The sequence below is a fragment of the Poecilia reticulata genome, chromosome 10 (genome assembly GCF_904066995.2).
Source record: "Poecilia reticulata chromosome 10, P_reticulata-male-v2, whole genome shotgun sequence".
In the NCBI taxonomy this organism is placed as follows: Eukaryota; Metazoa; Chordata; class Actinopteri; order Cyprinodontiformes; family Poeciliidae; genus Poecilia; species Poecilia reticulata.
In genome coordinates, this window is record NC_088839.1 from 20,751,973 (window position 1) to 20,770,151 (window position 18,179).

Here is an 18,179-nt window from a genome sequence, read left to right on the forward strand (position 1 = left end):
AAATGTCTGTTTAGATTCAAGAAACATCTTGAAGTTTCCAACCCCTTAAGAGAGATTCAAAGTGAAACCTTGAGAGTAAATGTGGAGGACTTTTTTTTCTAACGGCCAGTGATTGTTTGGAACACACTTGCGGACCCAACATATTTCAATTATCAACACATTGTGTTCCCTTTATATAAAGGATGCCAATCGCTTTAGTATTTACCAAAATTACTTATTTTTTTCAGGATGACTTGTTCCTATTTTTTTTTTCCCGTACGCAGCTACAGATTCTACCAGGAAACTCAGGTCATGCTTTAGAAAATGAACAATTATTTTTGAACCACTGAACATTTAAAGAGACAAGAAAAGCAGCCAAACCGAAGGAAATAAATGCTGCATTTTTGTCTACAGTGGTGGATGATTATGTGAGGCTTTACACGAGTGTGGGTGTGTTTGTGTCATTGTGTGTCTGAGACGTGCGATTTTTCTCTTATTGACTCAATCAATCACATGGTGGTGTGATAACAGAAGCATTGTGTGTGTGCGGACCTGTTCAAGTGGTGATTGACTTTAATTACTAACAGTGATGTGAGGAGCACAATAATGTTCCCTCAGTCCCTCTGCTGCTGCCGCTTTCTCTCCTCTTCACATCACCCATTTATATAACTGCACACAGCCCCACTGCGAGTGTGTGTTTGTGTGCTGAGGCCAGTGATGTAACTCAGAACAGAGAAAAAAAATGGCTGTCCACTTTGTCATCAGTTTGTTTTTTTTTGTTTTTCTGTTTTTGTCAGACTTCATGTTAAGACCACAAACCTATGATTGTACCTGAGCAGCATTGAGTTTCCTGATTGGACTGTTGTTCTAAACTAAAATGTACAAAGTCCTGGACTGAACCGCGTCAATATTGATCATGTGCAGAACATTGGATGCTGGAAAAATAAAGATCTCACTGTGTCTTATGAGACAGTGAAGAAATAACTGTGCTTAATGATTTACTATAATTGTTGCATTGCAGGGTCTGACTTCACTTAATTGCCTTTGATTTTGCATGATATTTTCATTTTATTATTGTGGAAGTGATACTGAAACAGGAAGAAAAGGCTTCGTTGTTGTGTCTGGCTGTCCACTCACCCTCCAGTAATATTCCAGATGGTGTTCGTCTCAGAACAAGTTCTTTTGATTTAGACTGTAAAATTTTCAGCACAGTCTTTCTGCATATGATATATTATCAGTCAGACCTGCTATTTTAAAGCAGCAACGGAAGGATGAAAGCTCTCTTTACATTCTGCCGCTGTTGACACATTTCTGACTCATGTTATATTCCAAAATTTGATGTTTTTTTTATATGTTGTAAATGTGTTCAAAATGAATTTATCTACTAGAAATTCATATTGCTATACCGTACTGAGGTTTAGAAAATTAACAACGAACAAACAAACAAAAAATAACATTTTTTTGCTCTAAAAAGCTTCATCCAATGTTTAAAAAGATTTCATTTCTCCAAAATGACCCTGGATCTGATAATTGAAATTTTTACATTGCTAGCCTTAATGAGTGCTGACGTATCATTTCTGCTAGTGCAGCTTCTGTTAATGTTTGAATACTGGAACTGACTGGAACTCATGAAGCAATCAGCATAAGAAAGGCAACTGGTGCACTGGACAGTGTGTCTGTGTGTGTGTGTGTGTGTGTTAAAAGCAGCTGTTCGCTTGTGCATCGCTGCATATTGGGCGGCTCACTAATCAGTCAGTGTTAGCAATGATGCTGCGGGTTAAATATGCATGCAGCAGTGTTGCAGCATCTTTAATTAAACGATCGTAATCCTCCTGTTATTCCTGTATGAATTGTTCATGATCATTCTGCTGCCAATTAACACTGAGACTCGACAAGCCTGTGTGAGCTTCTCCGGCAGGAACTTTTATTTTTCATGAAGAAAAACAACCTTGTGACTTCAACGCGCTGCAGGAGGATTCGTGAGAGAGGAAGCGGCAGATGTAGAGCCAGCCTGACAGCGGGAAGCATCGCGGCACCTTTGCTGCTTCACACCTTTTAGCTTTTACACCTGAACTCTCGTAATGAACAGCCGCATCATTTCTGGATTTGATTTGACACCAATCAGGTCACGCAGTGGGGAAGAGTGTCTGTTATAATTACCTGAAAAGTAGCTTTACATATAGGAATTTATCAAGTCAAAGTAAGAAGAAAGCACATATTTCCCTTTCAGAGATTCATGCTTTAGCTCTGTATCCAAATAATCTCTGAGAGGCAGAATAAGCACGATTAAAATCCATCTTAAAGGGTCGTGAGGTATGTCCAGATTAATGTAATGAGAAAATCAAAAGTATAAATAATCAAGGGGTGCATTAACACTCTTTTTAATCTCCACTTACTCACTTGCTTTGTCATGTCTAACAGTACTTTAATAACAAAATCTTTCAGAGATACTTTTTATTATCAAAAGTGTTTTGTTTTCTGCCTTTACACAAAGAATGATTCAGAAGATTAATTATGGTGTTGGCTCTCCATTCAAAGTTTTAACAGCTTCGGAGAAGGATTTTTATGAGGATTGGGAAGGAATTTCTGACCCTTCTTCCACAAGCGTACAGAATTTGTAAGGTCAGGTATTGATGCGGGACGATGAGGCCTGGCTCATTGTTTCTGCTCTAATGTTACCTATCTGTCGCCCACTTCTCTTCCTCTCTTAAAGCTGCAGTACGCAACTTTTCTAAACTGTTTACACATTTGTTGAAACTGTCTCTATGTTGTGAAAGTATGCTAGATAATCTAAAATATTGAGCTCCTCTGTCTTCTCCCAGTGCAGTCTAGAAACCAGTCAAAGTCAGAAGGAGGATTTTAGCGCTGTCAATTGCTCCTCCATGTGGTGCTGCTCATTCCCTCTCTCCCTCCCCTCTTTGCTCTCTGCTATGCTGCTGCTGGTACAACACATGCTGGTACAACACATGCTGTACCAGCGTTAGCATTTGTGACTAACTAGCCTGTCACGAATGCTCTGGCTAGTTAGTTTTGAGTAAGTAATGGTAAGTTGTTTCTCCACCATTAGCACATTTAGCAGCGTGTACATTAGGATTACGAACAGTGCTAAGGCTCATCTTCTGGCTCTGATTGGTTGGTTTTGGTGCATTTCTTCAGACGGCAATAACAGCTCAGGGAGGAGGTGGAAGTCAAAAACGAAAAAGCCTAAATTTACCAAATTACCTGCAATCTCAAGGAACTGTAGAAAGTGAGAGTTTTTGAAACAATTATTTCCTATTTTAGCGCAGGAAGTGTTAAAAGGGTTATTCGGCATACAGAAACAAATCGAGAAATGTTGGCTTTAATTGGGCTAGTTTTACTAAATTGGCTAGGGGTGAAGAACGAATGGCAGTCTGCACATGCTCGTTCAAAGGAAAATAACTCTGCAGGATTGAACTGTGCTACTAACCATCTGCCAACATCTGATAAGGCGCGTCACATATGAAGAGCACACCGCAGCTCCCTCACACTGCTGTAACCAATGACAACAACCAAAAGACTCGTGGCTCTTCCATGCAGGGTTGAAAGTTTTCTCATTTCAATAATATTCCACATATTTCCTCCTGCAGTGTTTACTAATTAGCAGCTGATTCTTCTTCTCCTCGCCTGCTGCATGAGGCGGTTTGAGTTCCACCACATCAAGGCATCGGCTCCAACTTCTGAGCAGAAATTGGACTTCTTATTGGACTCACCTACAGCTATTAATTAGAGCTGCTTTTCTTTAATTTCAGCAATTATTCCCCACCTGCAGCTCTTGTGTCAGTCCCAGCTGGATGAGGATTGAATCTCTCTGAATACTTTTTCCTGTTTGGGAATTAAAAAAAAAAAAAAAAGGAAAAATATCTGATCTAAGAAAAGAGCAGGTGTCACTAATAGCATTAATGAGCTGTTCCTCGTAGACAAAAGTGTTAGACATCGCATTCATCTCCTTTCGTCTTTTTGAATACAGAAGATGAAAACTGTCGCATCGTCTTTAGTCAGCCTTTTAACGCTCGTTCTGAAGTCGTCGTGCCATTACCTGCTCCGGCAGTGCCGAATAATCGACTCCCACCGTCCTCCTGTTTATCCACTTTAATCTGGCGGCTCTCGTGAATCGATGCTAATGTGCTCTATGAAATGTTCACTCACTGCCACTGCTGCTCTTCCTGATTAAATATTGACAGAAGAACATCATGCTTTGGTAGCTTTCTAAATATATTGATCTCACCTGAGTTCGGTACCTGCGTCGGATCAGACCGACTCCTCTTATCAGAGTGGCACCAGCAGGAGGGAAACTTGCCAATTCTTATTTTACAAAGTGCCGTGTCTCTTGACTTATGCTCAGGCTAAGTTACATTTTACGACAGCGTGAACTCAGTTCAACTTTAAACTTAAAATCTAAGATTTACTTTCACTGCATTTCTGGTGAAAGCTTTAACATTTGCTCACGGGGAGGAAAGTCATTAATGTCCAGCTTTTAAATTATTATTTTTTTATTATTTTTCTTTTCCAAGGGCGGAGTGAATGTCAAACCACACCAACGATTTCTAATATAAAGAATTTAGTGAATTTATGTGTTTGTTTTTTATTTTCTCAATCTGCACTGGGTCAAAATTAAAAATACTGACTGAAATATGTTCATATCTTCTTTTTTTTTTACCTAGGTGCTGCTGAAGGCTCTGGAATGTCTTTTAATTTGACAAAGCATTAACTTTTGTTATATTTGCTATATTGGCTGAGTGTAGCTTGTAGTTTTCCTAAGCAGCATAATGACATTATTCATTACCCTAATATTCATAACCATGGGAAAGACCAGGGAAAGTGCTACTAAGTTAAACTGTCGTTACACAAGTTGAGAAAGTGAAAGCCCCTTTCACAACACACTTTGAGAGATTAAGGCACCTTTTAGCAATCTTTGTGTGTCTAACAATAATGAACTGATCCTGTGAGGGAGCTGGAAGTCAGCCCTCCCTGTTACACCTAACTCACCAGGCAAGGTTGTCACAACTCTGCATCGGCTGACTTTTATAAGAGGAAGCCGGTTTTGCAGACCAGGAAACAATGCAGTAATGAGGTTTTTGTAACGAACTGGCCTGCAGGATTCATCCAGGTTCAAAATTCATTTTGGTGAAGCAACAGATTCCACCTACATGTGGGTGAAAAACCTCCTGATTCCTCCTCTGCTGCCATAGTGCATCCTCCTGACTGTGCAGCTGCCGTGTTTCTGTAAATCCCAGTTTGTCCATTTCCAATGAGGGTCAGCTGTGAGGGAGGAGGATGAGAGGAAGGGGCAGCAGCAACGGCATCGCTGAAATCTCCCAGCCTTCCTGAGCGAGGTGAGAATCGCCGGCTTTAACCCTGTGTGGGAGGACGAGAACAGGAAGCACAGCTAATTATTTAGTATTCTGAGGAAAGATGGGAGGAAGATGCAGCGTGCCTCGTCAGTCTCGGCCTACGGGTCAGCTCGGTAATGAAGCCAAAACTGAAAGCTTCATCTCTGAAAACCTCCATCAGATGATTTGCGGCCTTGCAGCTTGGAGTCCAGAGGTCAAATGCTGTAAATCCGAAGATGCTGTCCCACCGAACAAATTACTCGGACTAATGTTTGAGTTTTTTTTTTTTTTTTTCCTAGCGACCCACAGAATGTGAGCAGATCACCTCAACAACGCCGGCTCTCATTAGAATGAAAGAGAACAAATTCAGCCAGCAGCTCAGAGGACCCTGAGGTTTGAGGTTAGCATAAAATGCTCATCTTCCAATCAGCGACTCACCTTTCCACTGACTCCATGTGCTAAAAAGTACCTTTTTATCTGTTTTCTAGGAAAGCGCACTGATCTGCACAACTATGTTGTCTCACTGCGCTTTTAAAATACTGCAGAAAATAAGAATGTAGACCTGAGCAGCACTTTGGTTTGCATCCGTCGTTTGTGAAGGGTTCTATAAATAAAGCTTGGCTTGACTTGACTTCTTGTCTCACCATGAAAAAATAAAACAATTTCAAATCAAACTACAACCCCCAGATTATTACAAGAAAATACCATCCTAAAACAACCTGAAAGGGATTTGGTTAAGATAAAAATGAAGACTACACAATTAAGGTAAAAAAAAAAAAACAACAACCTCCGAGCAAAACAAAGTGAGAATGTTTCACATTGTAATTTTCCTGGAGCACACCCCGCCACGTCTCCTTGGTTATTCACTAAAACAAGCCTTAGTAAAATCTATTGCTCTTACAATGTGCTTTGCATTATTTTAAAAGTTTTTTTTTTCAAACTAAAAAAAAACCCTTATCATTTAAGATGTATACTTTAATTAAACCACTTTAATTAAGCTGCTTTTAAGTTATTTGTCTTTCTGTTATTAAGAAGACAGCATTAAGTTTCTGTTCCAACGTAAATTATTGTCACGTTTATGTCTTAGATGACCTAATATGAAGTTTTCTTAGTGCAACAATTAAACATTGGAATCCAGGGCCCTGACCACAGAATAAACACGACTCATAAACTGTTGATAGCAAGGAAAGGAGAGGCAGGGGGAGGGGAAATAACCAACATCTGATTAAGCTGGAGGATTACTGAACCCCACAAACCCCCATAAATACTTCATTTTAGATCATTTCTCTTTATCACATTACCACGCTTACATTAATACTGTTGTTAACCTACATATTTGACATTAGTACATGAGCTCATTTATTTTTCGCAGAACTGATTTGTGTCCTGCTTGAACTCTTTCAGGTTGTTTACTCATAAACACACATCACTGGCTGTGATATCTGCTCTTCGTGATCCAGGTTCAACATCTTATGGATTGAATGATGTTTCAGGCGAGACTGTTCACTGTAGATTGGCAATATGTTGTCTTGTGTTTGTAATGCTTTGTCCTTAAGAGTCAGAGTCATCACTCTGACCCACCTCTGTAAAAAATCTATCTATCTATCTATCTATCTATCTATCTATCTATCTATCTATCTGTCTGTCTGTCTGTCTGTCTGTCTGTCTGTCTGTCTGTCTGTCTGTCTGTCTGTCTGTCTGTCTGTCTGTCTGTCTGTCTGTCTGTCCGTCCGTCCGTCCGTCCGTCCGTCCGTCCGTCCGTCCGTCCGTCCGTCCGTCCGTCATAGTCTTAATTTGTCATGTCTTGATACTGAAGCTGTTGTGTATTTCTTTTGTGACATATTCATAACAGAGTTACAATTTCCTTGAAAATGTAAATATAATGATTAGTTAGACGTGATGTTTGTGAGCTTTGACAGCGTGGGAAAGCAGCAATATAACAATCACTGCCACAGTTCCGCAAATGACAGATAAAAGAGCAGAAATCACAAACACAGATGAATGAAATGCCAGAAAATATGACAAATGACAACTTTTCTTAGTGTGTTTTCATGTGTGAAAGCTTGTCATCTCTTTTCCGTCTGATTGCTGTTTCACTCTGTAGCCTGTAGACTGGAAATTAATTGGAAATTACACATATTCAGGCTCTATATATTTGTGATAACTGTCTCAGTTATTAAAGGAAATCTATTACTGCACGCTGCCTGCCCTGTTGATTTAATGACATGTTGGTTCAGTGTGCAGAAGCCAAATAAGAAATTATGAGTTTTCTCTGCTCTGTTTTCAAACAGTTAACTTTTAATCATCTCCAAAATAAAGACAAATTAAATTATGTTGTCACCTCAATCGTCTCTGGTATTAAGAGTTGTAATGTAAAATGAATGTGCACAAACTGACACATACACAGAGCAACCCAAAACACAATATCACATTGTTTGGCTTAATGTGATATTTTTTTTGTTCCATCAACAAGAGGATTTTAATTCTAATTCTCTTCCTTAATCTGATTCTTTTTTAATCCTCATATGCTTTCATGTGTTTTAATCTTATCAGGGTGCAGGATGAATAACAAACACTTAACAAAGGAAATAATGTAATACAAAATTAATAAACGGGAACAGAAAGGCAGGTTAGTACCCGTAATGTTCGCAACATTTATCAATTAAATTTAGATATTTCTATAGAGCGTCTACTAGCAAACCTCATAAAACTTTAGGCCAGAAAAAGAAAAAAAATCTAACTAGTGGGGCCCTTAAAATCTTAGTTTGCCAAGAAGATGGGAACACTTCTAGAACACAAAAAGAGAAAAAAGTGTTTATAAAATGCTGTTTCTTTTCCCCTGAATAAGTTGTTTACATCTTTGTGTGTGAAAAAATACAAAGTTTGAGTTGGTGTGAAATGTTGACGATAATCTGCCTCTAAAATTTATCTTGAAAGATTTGAGCGCTTGAAAAAAAGTTGATAACTCTTTTACAGGTTTTTTTTTTTTACTTTAAATGTTAAGCTTTGCAAATGGATTTAAGAGATTCAGTGAAAAGGAACTAGTTTATAAAGAAAGTGAAGTCAAAGAGCTGTATTTGTATGAAATAACCATTAAATGAAGTGCTCTGTGTCCTTGCTTTGATTTCTGACTGTGAAACTTGTTTTAATTAGACGTAAGAAATGAAAACAGCAGGTAGGAGGACCTACGGCTTTCTGAAAAGACAGCCTTGATGATGAGCTGAAACTTTTCGTTCTGTATAGGAAAAAACAGATTAGATGGATGAATGCAGAGTAATTATGTGGCTTCAACTGAAAGAATACATAAGGTTGTTGTATAATGCATATTAATGAGCTAACCTTTTTTTTTCCCAGTCCTTGCAAAGCAAAGCTCAAATGTTGGTTGCAACTTGTCTGGAGGGAGTGGAACTTCTTTTTCTTGGAGGAGCATCATTTTTTTCAATGCACTTGTATTTTTTTTAATCAGTGTTAAATTTATTGGTTCTTAAAAGTGTTCATCTGTCCACTTATTTGTCACCACATCACAGGAGTGATGCCCTCACCTCACCTTTGGGGATTCAAAGTTGTCCCCAGGCTGGAGAAGACATGCAGTCTTCAAACAACAGTCTAAGGTCCTCTGAAAAGTGTCTGGAAGCCTCCAAAGAGAGACATAAACAAGACATCCTGATCAGATCTCAGGTCATGCAGTGTGAAAACAGAAACATGCAATTTTACGTATTTTTTATGCTTTATTGTTTTATCCACAACTGCCTGTATTATTTTATCCGCAGCTGGAGTAGCGGGCACTCCATTTCGAGTGCCTGCTACTCTAACTGGACATTTTGAGATACACTGTTTTGCAGTAGTGCACCTGTTGGAAAAACCATTAACCCGCCGTCATGCTGTGTGACATGCTGTGTCACACATGCTGTGTCATCTTGCCATGTATGCTGGTGTTGAAAAGTGCAATACAGATTTAAACATAAGGAAAATCCTCTTTCAGTAAGCTGACCGGCAATGTTCAGAAACAGGAGGGACGATGGCGAAGGGGTTTGCTGAGCAAGTAAACTGTGTACTCTATGTCCCGCTGTGTTTCTCCTCTGCTGCTTCCCCTGCAGGAGCAAGTGTGGAGATACTGATTTTTTTTATTAATTACGAGCCCAGAGATAGTGAGGTAATTTCTGCCAGCACTTCTATGCTGTTAGTAAGGAAACCCGTTATGAAAAATAGAAAAACAACATGATATATATGTAAATAAAATAATACAGAACATCTCTATCATATCAAACGGTTGGATCAGGAAAGGGTACTGTGGCCATTTTGCTTATTAATTGACTTTTTAAATTGCTATAATTTCAAGATAAAGTGATCCTATCACAGAAATTATATGTGGTAAATTACTCTCTGATGAATTAAAAAAAATATACCGTGCATGTTTTGGCAGGTTGTGAGTCGAGGGCTGAAACAAACAATTTTAACTTGTTTCAATGGAAATTGAAGGTGACTGCATTTCCAACACACAAAAAAGACACAAACTGCCTGTTCTAATAAATTCCGGTGTATATTTTAATATCAGTGTCTCATTCAAGCTTTCCGTCCCTAGTGCCAAACTAAACTCTTAAAAATGATAATGTAATACAACGTTTACAGCAGAATACTCCATAGCTCTGCTTGTTGATTTTCTAGAACATTTCTTATAACATTTTAACACTTATTTCTTTAGAATGCTGTTTTTTGTTTTTTTTTACTCAGTTTGTATTTCATCTCACCTAATTATCAGGAATTGTTTGAAAGACTCTTCCAGGATGAGCACATGCCAGTGCTGGTGGACAAGTGCTATCAGTTTCAAACTTCTCCTAGGCCAAAAAGGGCTTCTCTTATCAGTGTTAATTAAACTATAATTTCATTCATCAAACTTATCAAGAGACACAGACAAAGTGCAAAGTAATCCTTTCACATGTACACTGATGATCAGTTTTTGGACTTTTTTGCAGTTTTCCCCCATCCCTGCAGATCCGAGTTTCTGATGGAATCAAAGCAGCATCAATCTCGCCTTTGAAGTTAAGACGGCGAGATGAAAGGAGTTCTGACCTCTCCTCCCTCCATCACCTCCTCCCTGTTCTTCTTCACCATTTCGCTCATATTTACTTCCCTTCCCTCATCAGACCCACAATTTTCCTTTTCCAGCAAGATGTCATAATTTTTCCTCCCACCATAAGGCTCGGCTTCTCCGCCTCGTGTCAGCCAGAGGTGGAAGAGTTTGTTCCAGCCACAACATGGCAGTCAGACATGACTCTGAGGGAGATGTAAAGATTTACTCACTGGTCTGTAGAGCTGAAAACTGCATGAGATTTGCCGATTTTAAAATAAAGGGTGGGAAAACATATGATCCATCCTATTTGAGCGCACTGATCAAATATATCCAAGCTGACCCTTTGAGTCAAACTTCAGTGTTCTTCTTCCACTAGATTAAAGGATAACCAAATGAAATAAGTGAATTTTAAACTTAAAATGTCATGGCTAAATGTATTCTTACTTAAAACTAGATCTCGTTGACTTCATTGGTTTATTTACATGGTGTTCTAAGCTACCCATATTTATAAGAGAAGCTGTTTTCAATTACACATCTTTTCTTGCTGACAGAAATGTAATAGCATTTGAAATTGTTACTGAAATGTGCCTGCTAGCCTTTTAAATTTTTTTGCAATCACTCATTTTGGTAACATGCTAATATATTCAGTAAAAAAATACAGTTGACATAGCTCAGGTGAAAACAATTATCATCATAGCTTACTTGAAAAGGCACTTAAAGTAGAGTCGATACATTGTGAACAAAGCTAGCGTTACAAGAAACTCGTATAGTTAGTGGACGCGTAGATCTGACTATATTGTCAGATCTCCAATCTGAGATCTTAAATTTAAAGCCTTCAATAGCTTTCTTGTTCCCCCAATAAAAAAATAACTCTTATTAAAACAAATACTGTTTTAAGTTTGATTTCATTGTCCATGTTCCTTAACAGGCATTAAAAAAAAATTATGAAGTCTGTTGCAAAATAGGTGAGAACCCTTATTTTTTATTGCATCCGTTTCTAAAAATGTTGGTTAAAAAATAAATAAAAGTATTAGTCAGTAAAAGTGCAACGGAATTCCTAAAAAGTGTAATTTATTGTTGCCGCTTTTCCGTTTTTGCTTCCAGCATGCTATATATTAAAATCCAATTTTGTTTGTGTGGACACATGGTGAAGAACACATCCCACCAATAGAGAAGAAGATGTGCCCCAGTTTAAGTGTAATTGTCTGATTTTATTTCTTTTCATCGCTGACCAACCAGATTAGCTCCTTCAGGCAGAACATTGAGCAAACCTTGCCCACAGCTCTGAAGGTGTGTGTATGCATGAGCTCTGTTAGCGAGCGGGTTATTGTCGAATCGTGTAGGCAGGAACTGTGTGGGTTGCGGGGCAGCATCTCATTGGCTGTGAGCAGGTGGGTTTTTCTGAGTGGCGGCTCTCTAATGAGAGCCCCTGGGAATTGGACTACAGACTGGTCTCAAACATGGCTGCAGGCAGACAGGCCTTCATCTCCCATCATGCCCGCTCTCCCTTCAACCAGCTGTGGCTCAGGCTGCATTTAAGACATCTGGGAAGGGTAGTAAAAGCCATCTTGCTGCCTTTAAATCACCTTTTAGCTATTGCGCAGATTATTCTAACTGCAGCAATATGGTTCTGCTTGGCTTCATGAAAACACAAATAAAACAAAGGAAATGTTTTAACAAAAATCAGCATTCTCGGGTCCTTTAGCTCCCGCCACCAGTGTTTCATTTTGGTCATTATTGTTGCACTTAATGTTGATATGTGTGTGATAGGCATGTCTATTGGAAATTTATAGAAATACGGAACGAATCGCGTCCCGTACAGGACGCAACATTTAACAGCCAAATACGGGACGATTCCGTATTTTACGGGACGGGTGGCAACCCTATGTAGAAGAGTGTTTTAGGCACACCTTATTGCAGTAGGAGTTACAAATTAAGATTTTTACATTGCTTTTTGACACAAGTGAGAGCAGTCCTGTTTCTGGGATCATTTCCCTGAACAAAGCTATTTTATGGACGTCAGAACATAAACTATTCTTATTTGTTAAATTGTATTTCCATCTCTTTCATTATGTTATAGTAGCTAGGTAATTTTACTGCCTGATTTTCAGGAATTTAGAAATGTTTTATGTGATGCTTAGACATTTAACTGTATCAGTGAGCACTTTATGGGGACATGACAAAATAAAGATTTTTTTTTTCTTTTAACAGAAGCAAGTGACCTTCCTCTTGAGACGCGTAGTGACACATTTTTCCCACAAAGAGCAGTTTCTGGTTGATGATTAAACTACTACACACACGCATACACACGCACACACACACCCGCACACACACACAGTATGTCATGCTGTCAGAGCTCTTGACATGCCAACTCTTAACAATTATCTAGTGCACACTGACACACACTGTCAATTTGTCAGTTTCACACAATGACTCAAGTTACCTCAGAGATCTGTCAGTCAACCTGACAGCTATACTCTCCGTGTGCCTGCCTATATGTATGTATATATATATATATATATATATATATATATATATATATATATATATATAGTCACCAGTCTTTCACCCGGGAGACCCGGGTTCGAATCCAGGCTGGGGCAAACGCAAAAAAACATACAACAGTGACATTGAGCTATCCAGTGTGGGTCCTTAGGCAAGACCCTTTGAGCTATATAGGCTACCTCATACCATGAGAGACATTGATAAGCATGACATGCCGGCTCAGACGTTGCCCAGCCAAACAGGTCTGCGTCAGGCACTGGGGAACCAGAACACCTTGATGAAAAATGGCCTACTGGAACAAGACGGAAATGGGCGAGAGGTGAAAACATGCAGCTGTTGGAATGCTACTACTCAAGTAATCCTAGTCAGAGGGGCTACATGCAAAGAATGTGGGAGGAATGGTTAGCTCGACATCCCCAGTCAACACTAACTGCCAAACAACTAGTAGCTCAGTGTTCCAACATCCGCAAACGGCAACTGCTATCACAACTTGAGATTGACGAGGTACAACACAAGTGCTATGGGAAGGAGCCAGGATGCCAGGTCAGAGGGGAGTTAACTCCCACTACCTGCCCAGAAACTGGGTATGTAGCCACAGTAATGAATGAACCATCAAAGCTGAACAAGGCAGCAACTGACCTGAGAGAGAGAATTGTGGCCCGAATGAACACCAGGCAACCCCGACGCCAATTACAACGGTTGAGTGAAGTACCATCAGAAAGTCTCATTGAAGATGTGAATCCCTACCAACACCATAACAGAAACCAATGAGCTGATATACAACTCAGCATCAGTGATCCTTGAGATGCTTGGCTATAAGAGCAACCATGAGACCCAATACCCACCATGGAAAAGACGGTTAGAGGCTAAAATCAAGACCTGACATGATCCATGCCTACTGGCTGAAGAAACTCACTGCCCTCCAGGAGCGACTGGCAACTCAACTGAACCAGCTGCTACAAAATGGGACTCACCCTGAATAGTTAACTGAAGGGCGCACAATCCTGATCCAGAAGGACCCTCAAAGGGTTCAGTCCCATCCAACTATCAGTCAATAAATAACCTGTCTCTCTAAAGAGTTGTATACAACACGGAAGCTCATGTCAGGCATCATAACGGCTAAGATAAGCGGGCACATGGATAAATACATGAGCACGGCACAGAAGGGCATAGACATAAATAGCAGAGGAGCCAAACACCAACTCCTCGTAGACCACACAGTCGTCCGAGACTGCAAAACCCGACACACCAACCTGCGCACGGCTTGGATTAATTACAAGAAAGCCTATGACTCAATGCCACACACTTGGATCATTGAATGCTTAGAGATGTACAACATCAATAGGACCCTAAGAGCCTTCATTGCAAACTCAATGGGGCTGTGGAAAACCACCCTTGAAGCCAACTGCAAACCACTTGCACAAGTGTCCATCAAATGTGGCATATACCAAGGAGATGCTCTGTCCCCACTGCTGTTCTGCATAGGCCTGAACCCCCTCAGCCAAATCACCAAGACTGGCTACTGTTACGGCCAGTGGCCTTGTTCTTTTCCTTTTTTTGTATATCTGCAGCTTCTAATCAAGTTGACTCCACTTGGAAGTGGATGCAGCCCTGTCTTCCTGTGCCACTCCCTGAGGCCTACAGCGATTGGCTCACCAATTGCCAGCTCCACCAATCCCTGAAGAGGCCTCCCCTTTAAAAGCCAAGGACTTCCTGGGAGAAGGCGCAGCTGATCCTTTGTTCAGACAGCTTGCCACATTGTTGGGTGTTTGTTTTTGACTGCTATAAACTTGATTGCTCTAATAGCTTTAGTTAGCTCTGACAGCTTTTGAAAGCTTGTGTAACTCGCTTTGTCCCTGTGGGGGATTTTTGTATCTCGGCTACAGATTTGTAGTTTGTTTTTGTTTAACCTGTACTGAAAGTCCATTTTTGTTTGGTTAAGATCTTTGATTTACAACTCTGATTGTTTTGTGGATTTTGTTTTATTTAGTACATTTTTGTTGTAAGTCCCTACATTTTGATTATTGTTAATTTTTAGCTTTTTTATTTTTGTCAAAACCCAAACAATAAACCTCTAAATTGTTAAACCTTACCACCTAGGTTTCTTTAATGTTACTTCCCTTTCCCCTGGCCGAGCCGGGTCGTAACACTGCAGATACCGACTCAAGAATGGGGCCACAATCAGTCACCTCCTCTACATGGATGACATCAAGCTGTACACACCACCAGGATCTACAGCACTGACATTGGGATGTCATTCGGACTAGAGAAGTGTGGTCGGATGGTTACAAAGAGAGGGAAGGTCGTCCACACAGAAGGGGTCTCACTCCCAGAAGGAAAAATAGCAGACATAGAGCACAGTTACAAGTACCTGGGAATACCACAAGCAAATGGCAACCTCGATGAGGTCACAAGGAAAGGAGCCACAGCTAAATACCTCCAACGAATAAGGCAAGTCCTGAGAAGCCCGGCCAATGGCAAGAACAAGATCCGTGCAATAAACAGTGTTACGAAGAACATAAGGTAGCCGTTGATGTTGTAACAAACAGCTATGCCTTACCAGTAATCAGATACCCTGCAGGAATAATTAGATGGCCAATGGAGGAGATAAACATCCAGAAATGTGCAGTTCTAAGCACAGCCAAGATACTGGAGGACCCTCAAGCTCCCAGGCCTCTGGTAGAAGACCCGAGCTCAGAGGATGAAACAGACCACCCACGGAGGGTGAGACGGAATAATTTTATTTATTTTTTTGTATTATTTTATCCACAAATAATTAAACATGCCTACCAAGAGAAAGAAAGTGAAAAGACATGGATTATCAAAAATATAAGTTTGCCGGATAAATGTTCAAAATGGAAGGGCACACTGACACACTTTGTCATACAAATATATAAATATAAATATACATTTTGTGACAACCCGCTTGATGAACTGCTTGAACTGTTTTCCGCTCTCCCTCGGCCCCTCCCGTCCTACCACACTTTCAGACACGCCCCTGATCACGCCCGGTGTTCCTATGACTCACCTGATTGGTCCGCTATATTATTCATTCTGGTTCCTGTCCCGTTTGTAAAGATGGCAGTTTCCCTCCAGACGGTGACGTAGCAACAACAACCGCCGCCAACATTCTGTCAGCCTTGCCGTCCATTGCAGGAACTATTACAATAAAATTCCGAGGCTGTGTTTTCTCTCGCCGGTTCCTATTAGCACCACTGATATGCTGAATAGCTATAATCACTGTGGACCGATTAAAATAAAATAGAAGTAAAAATTCTATTCCTGTGCACCAGCCTGTTCGATTTGCAAGCCGGAAGTCCTAAGAAGCGTGCGACGTCACCGAGTTTAAAGTTACTGGTAAGTCCTAGAATTTAACACAATGTATTTTTAAAAACTAACCATCTGTGCTCCATAATGACATAAAAATGTTACATTTGTCCAGTGCAGATGCTAAGAATGGACTCCTGGTTCTGCTTTGCGTGAGACTGTCACGTGACCTGTAAGTCTTTCTTCTTTTTTTTCTTTTTTCTTTTTTGCAGCTGTTAACACCTTTTAGACAGAGGCCAAAAATGATTATTGAGACTGCAAAGGCAGAACATAGAGCTGCTTAGTTTATGCTTATGTAAAGAAAAAAAAATTCTTTAAAAGAAAAAAAAAAACTGCTTAAAATGCATCAAAGATAACCTTTAGGATCTGCTTCTCTAAGTAAATAAAACTTAAGAGCTCTCGGTGTTTATTGATGAGTAATCGGGGTCATGGCATTGGTCAGTGGCTATTCATCTATAATGCATTCACATGGAGCTGGGCATGAATAACATTATGTCGAAATTGCTTCAGAAGAAAGCAACACAGAATAACATTCAGTTTTCTTGTTTTTCTCTATCCCTCCTTTTCAGTGCTTTTTCACACAAAATGTGTTTTAGCCACTCATCACACTTTTAGTTTTCTTTTCAGATAGTCCTCCTCAGTTTGATGCATTGCAATTGATGAGCTGTAGTACACAGACTAATTCTCACAAAATGTGGAAGAGCTGTGTTTGCACACATTTAGAAATGAAGCGTGTTTGGGAAATGGGTCAAGTTTGTTTTCAGGTACAATTTTGTTACATACAGCAGTAGCGTTAGCAACACGGCTAATTTTTACCATAACGCTCAACAATGGCATTATGGTGACTCGTGAAGTCCAATTCCCTGTGGTTGGTTTGCACTGAGGCCAGTCTGTATTCACACTCAAGTGGAGTTTGTTTGGAAGCGGACCAAGACCACTTCAAAAGTGAGTTTGGTTTGCTCTGGAGTGTCTTCACTCCATAACAGAACCTAGAGCACATTTTACACTTTTATCTAATACAGTCTTTAAAAGAAAACAAACAAACAAAAAAACTGAATCTGTCAAGCAAGACTGACCTTAAAGAAAATCAAAATTGGCCATGGAAACATCTATAAATTCTTCCGTCCACTGCCATTTAAAAACACAAACTTGTGTCAAGAAACCAAAAAATATATATTTATCTCTCATAACACCAATAAACTTTTAGATCTGTAAAAAATACTACTTGACAAAATAAATTATCTGTATGGAAGTATAGGTGACACTTAAAAAAATTATATATATATAATTTTTTTTTTCAACCTTTTAGGTAACTTTTCACCTTTTTCTTTGATAATTGTCATGTTTGTTTGGTCTTACCAGGACATTTGGGAATATAATTTGTTAATATAAACAGCCAAACAGACCAGAGCAGTGATTGCAGCCTTCTTGAATAATTAGAAATATTAATTAATGGTAATCAGGCCTCTGTTGGTGGTTGACCCTGCTTTCACTATGGTAACCACAGCTCACAAACACAACAACAGCGGATGCTAAGTAGCTCCGAGTGTGTGTTTTATTTCATCTGAGACAAGAGAAGCTTCTGTAGCTGGCAGCACATTAGTGTCTCTGCATTAATGAGAGAGGATGATGACACACACATATACAGTTAAAGTCTCACTGAATGCCCAGGAGAGCTCGATTTATGGCGTCTGTGTGCTGTGGATGTATGTTAAAGGTGGGGACACACGATTAATGGACAATACTTTTTAAAGGGCGCCATGGTAACAGATGTTGAGGAGAGTGTTTCTCATCGTGCCAGCGTCTCGCACACTTTAAATCACCACTTTCTGATGGAAGCGATGTAAAAACACCTTCCAGCTCAACCTATGTGGTCTTTTTTTTTCACATGCCAGTTAGAATAATAAGCCACTCCATCAAACTACTGACTTGATAACATTTACAGC

General features: G+C 39.7%; 1 long non-coding RNA gene across 1 annotated transcript; it reads right to left on the reverse strand.

The window, feature by feature from the left end:
• Positions 1–5,005: 5,005 nt before the first annotated feature.
• Positions 5,006–16,399, reverse strand: LOC108166647 (uncharacterized). The gene is made up of 2 exons (XR_014089404.1): positions 15,935–16,399; positions 5,006–5,355 (listed from the first exon to the last, which is right to left on the reverse strand). It is a non-coding gene; the product is annotated as an uncharacterized LOC108166647 (long non-coding RNA).
• Between the last annotated feature and the right edge of the window lie 1,780 nt (positions 16,400–18,179).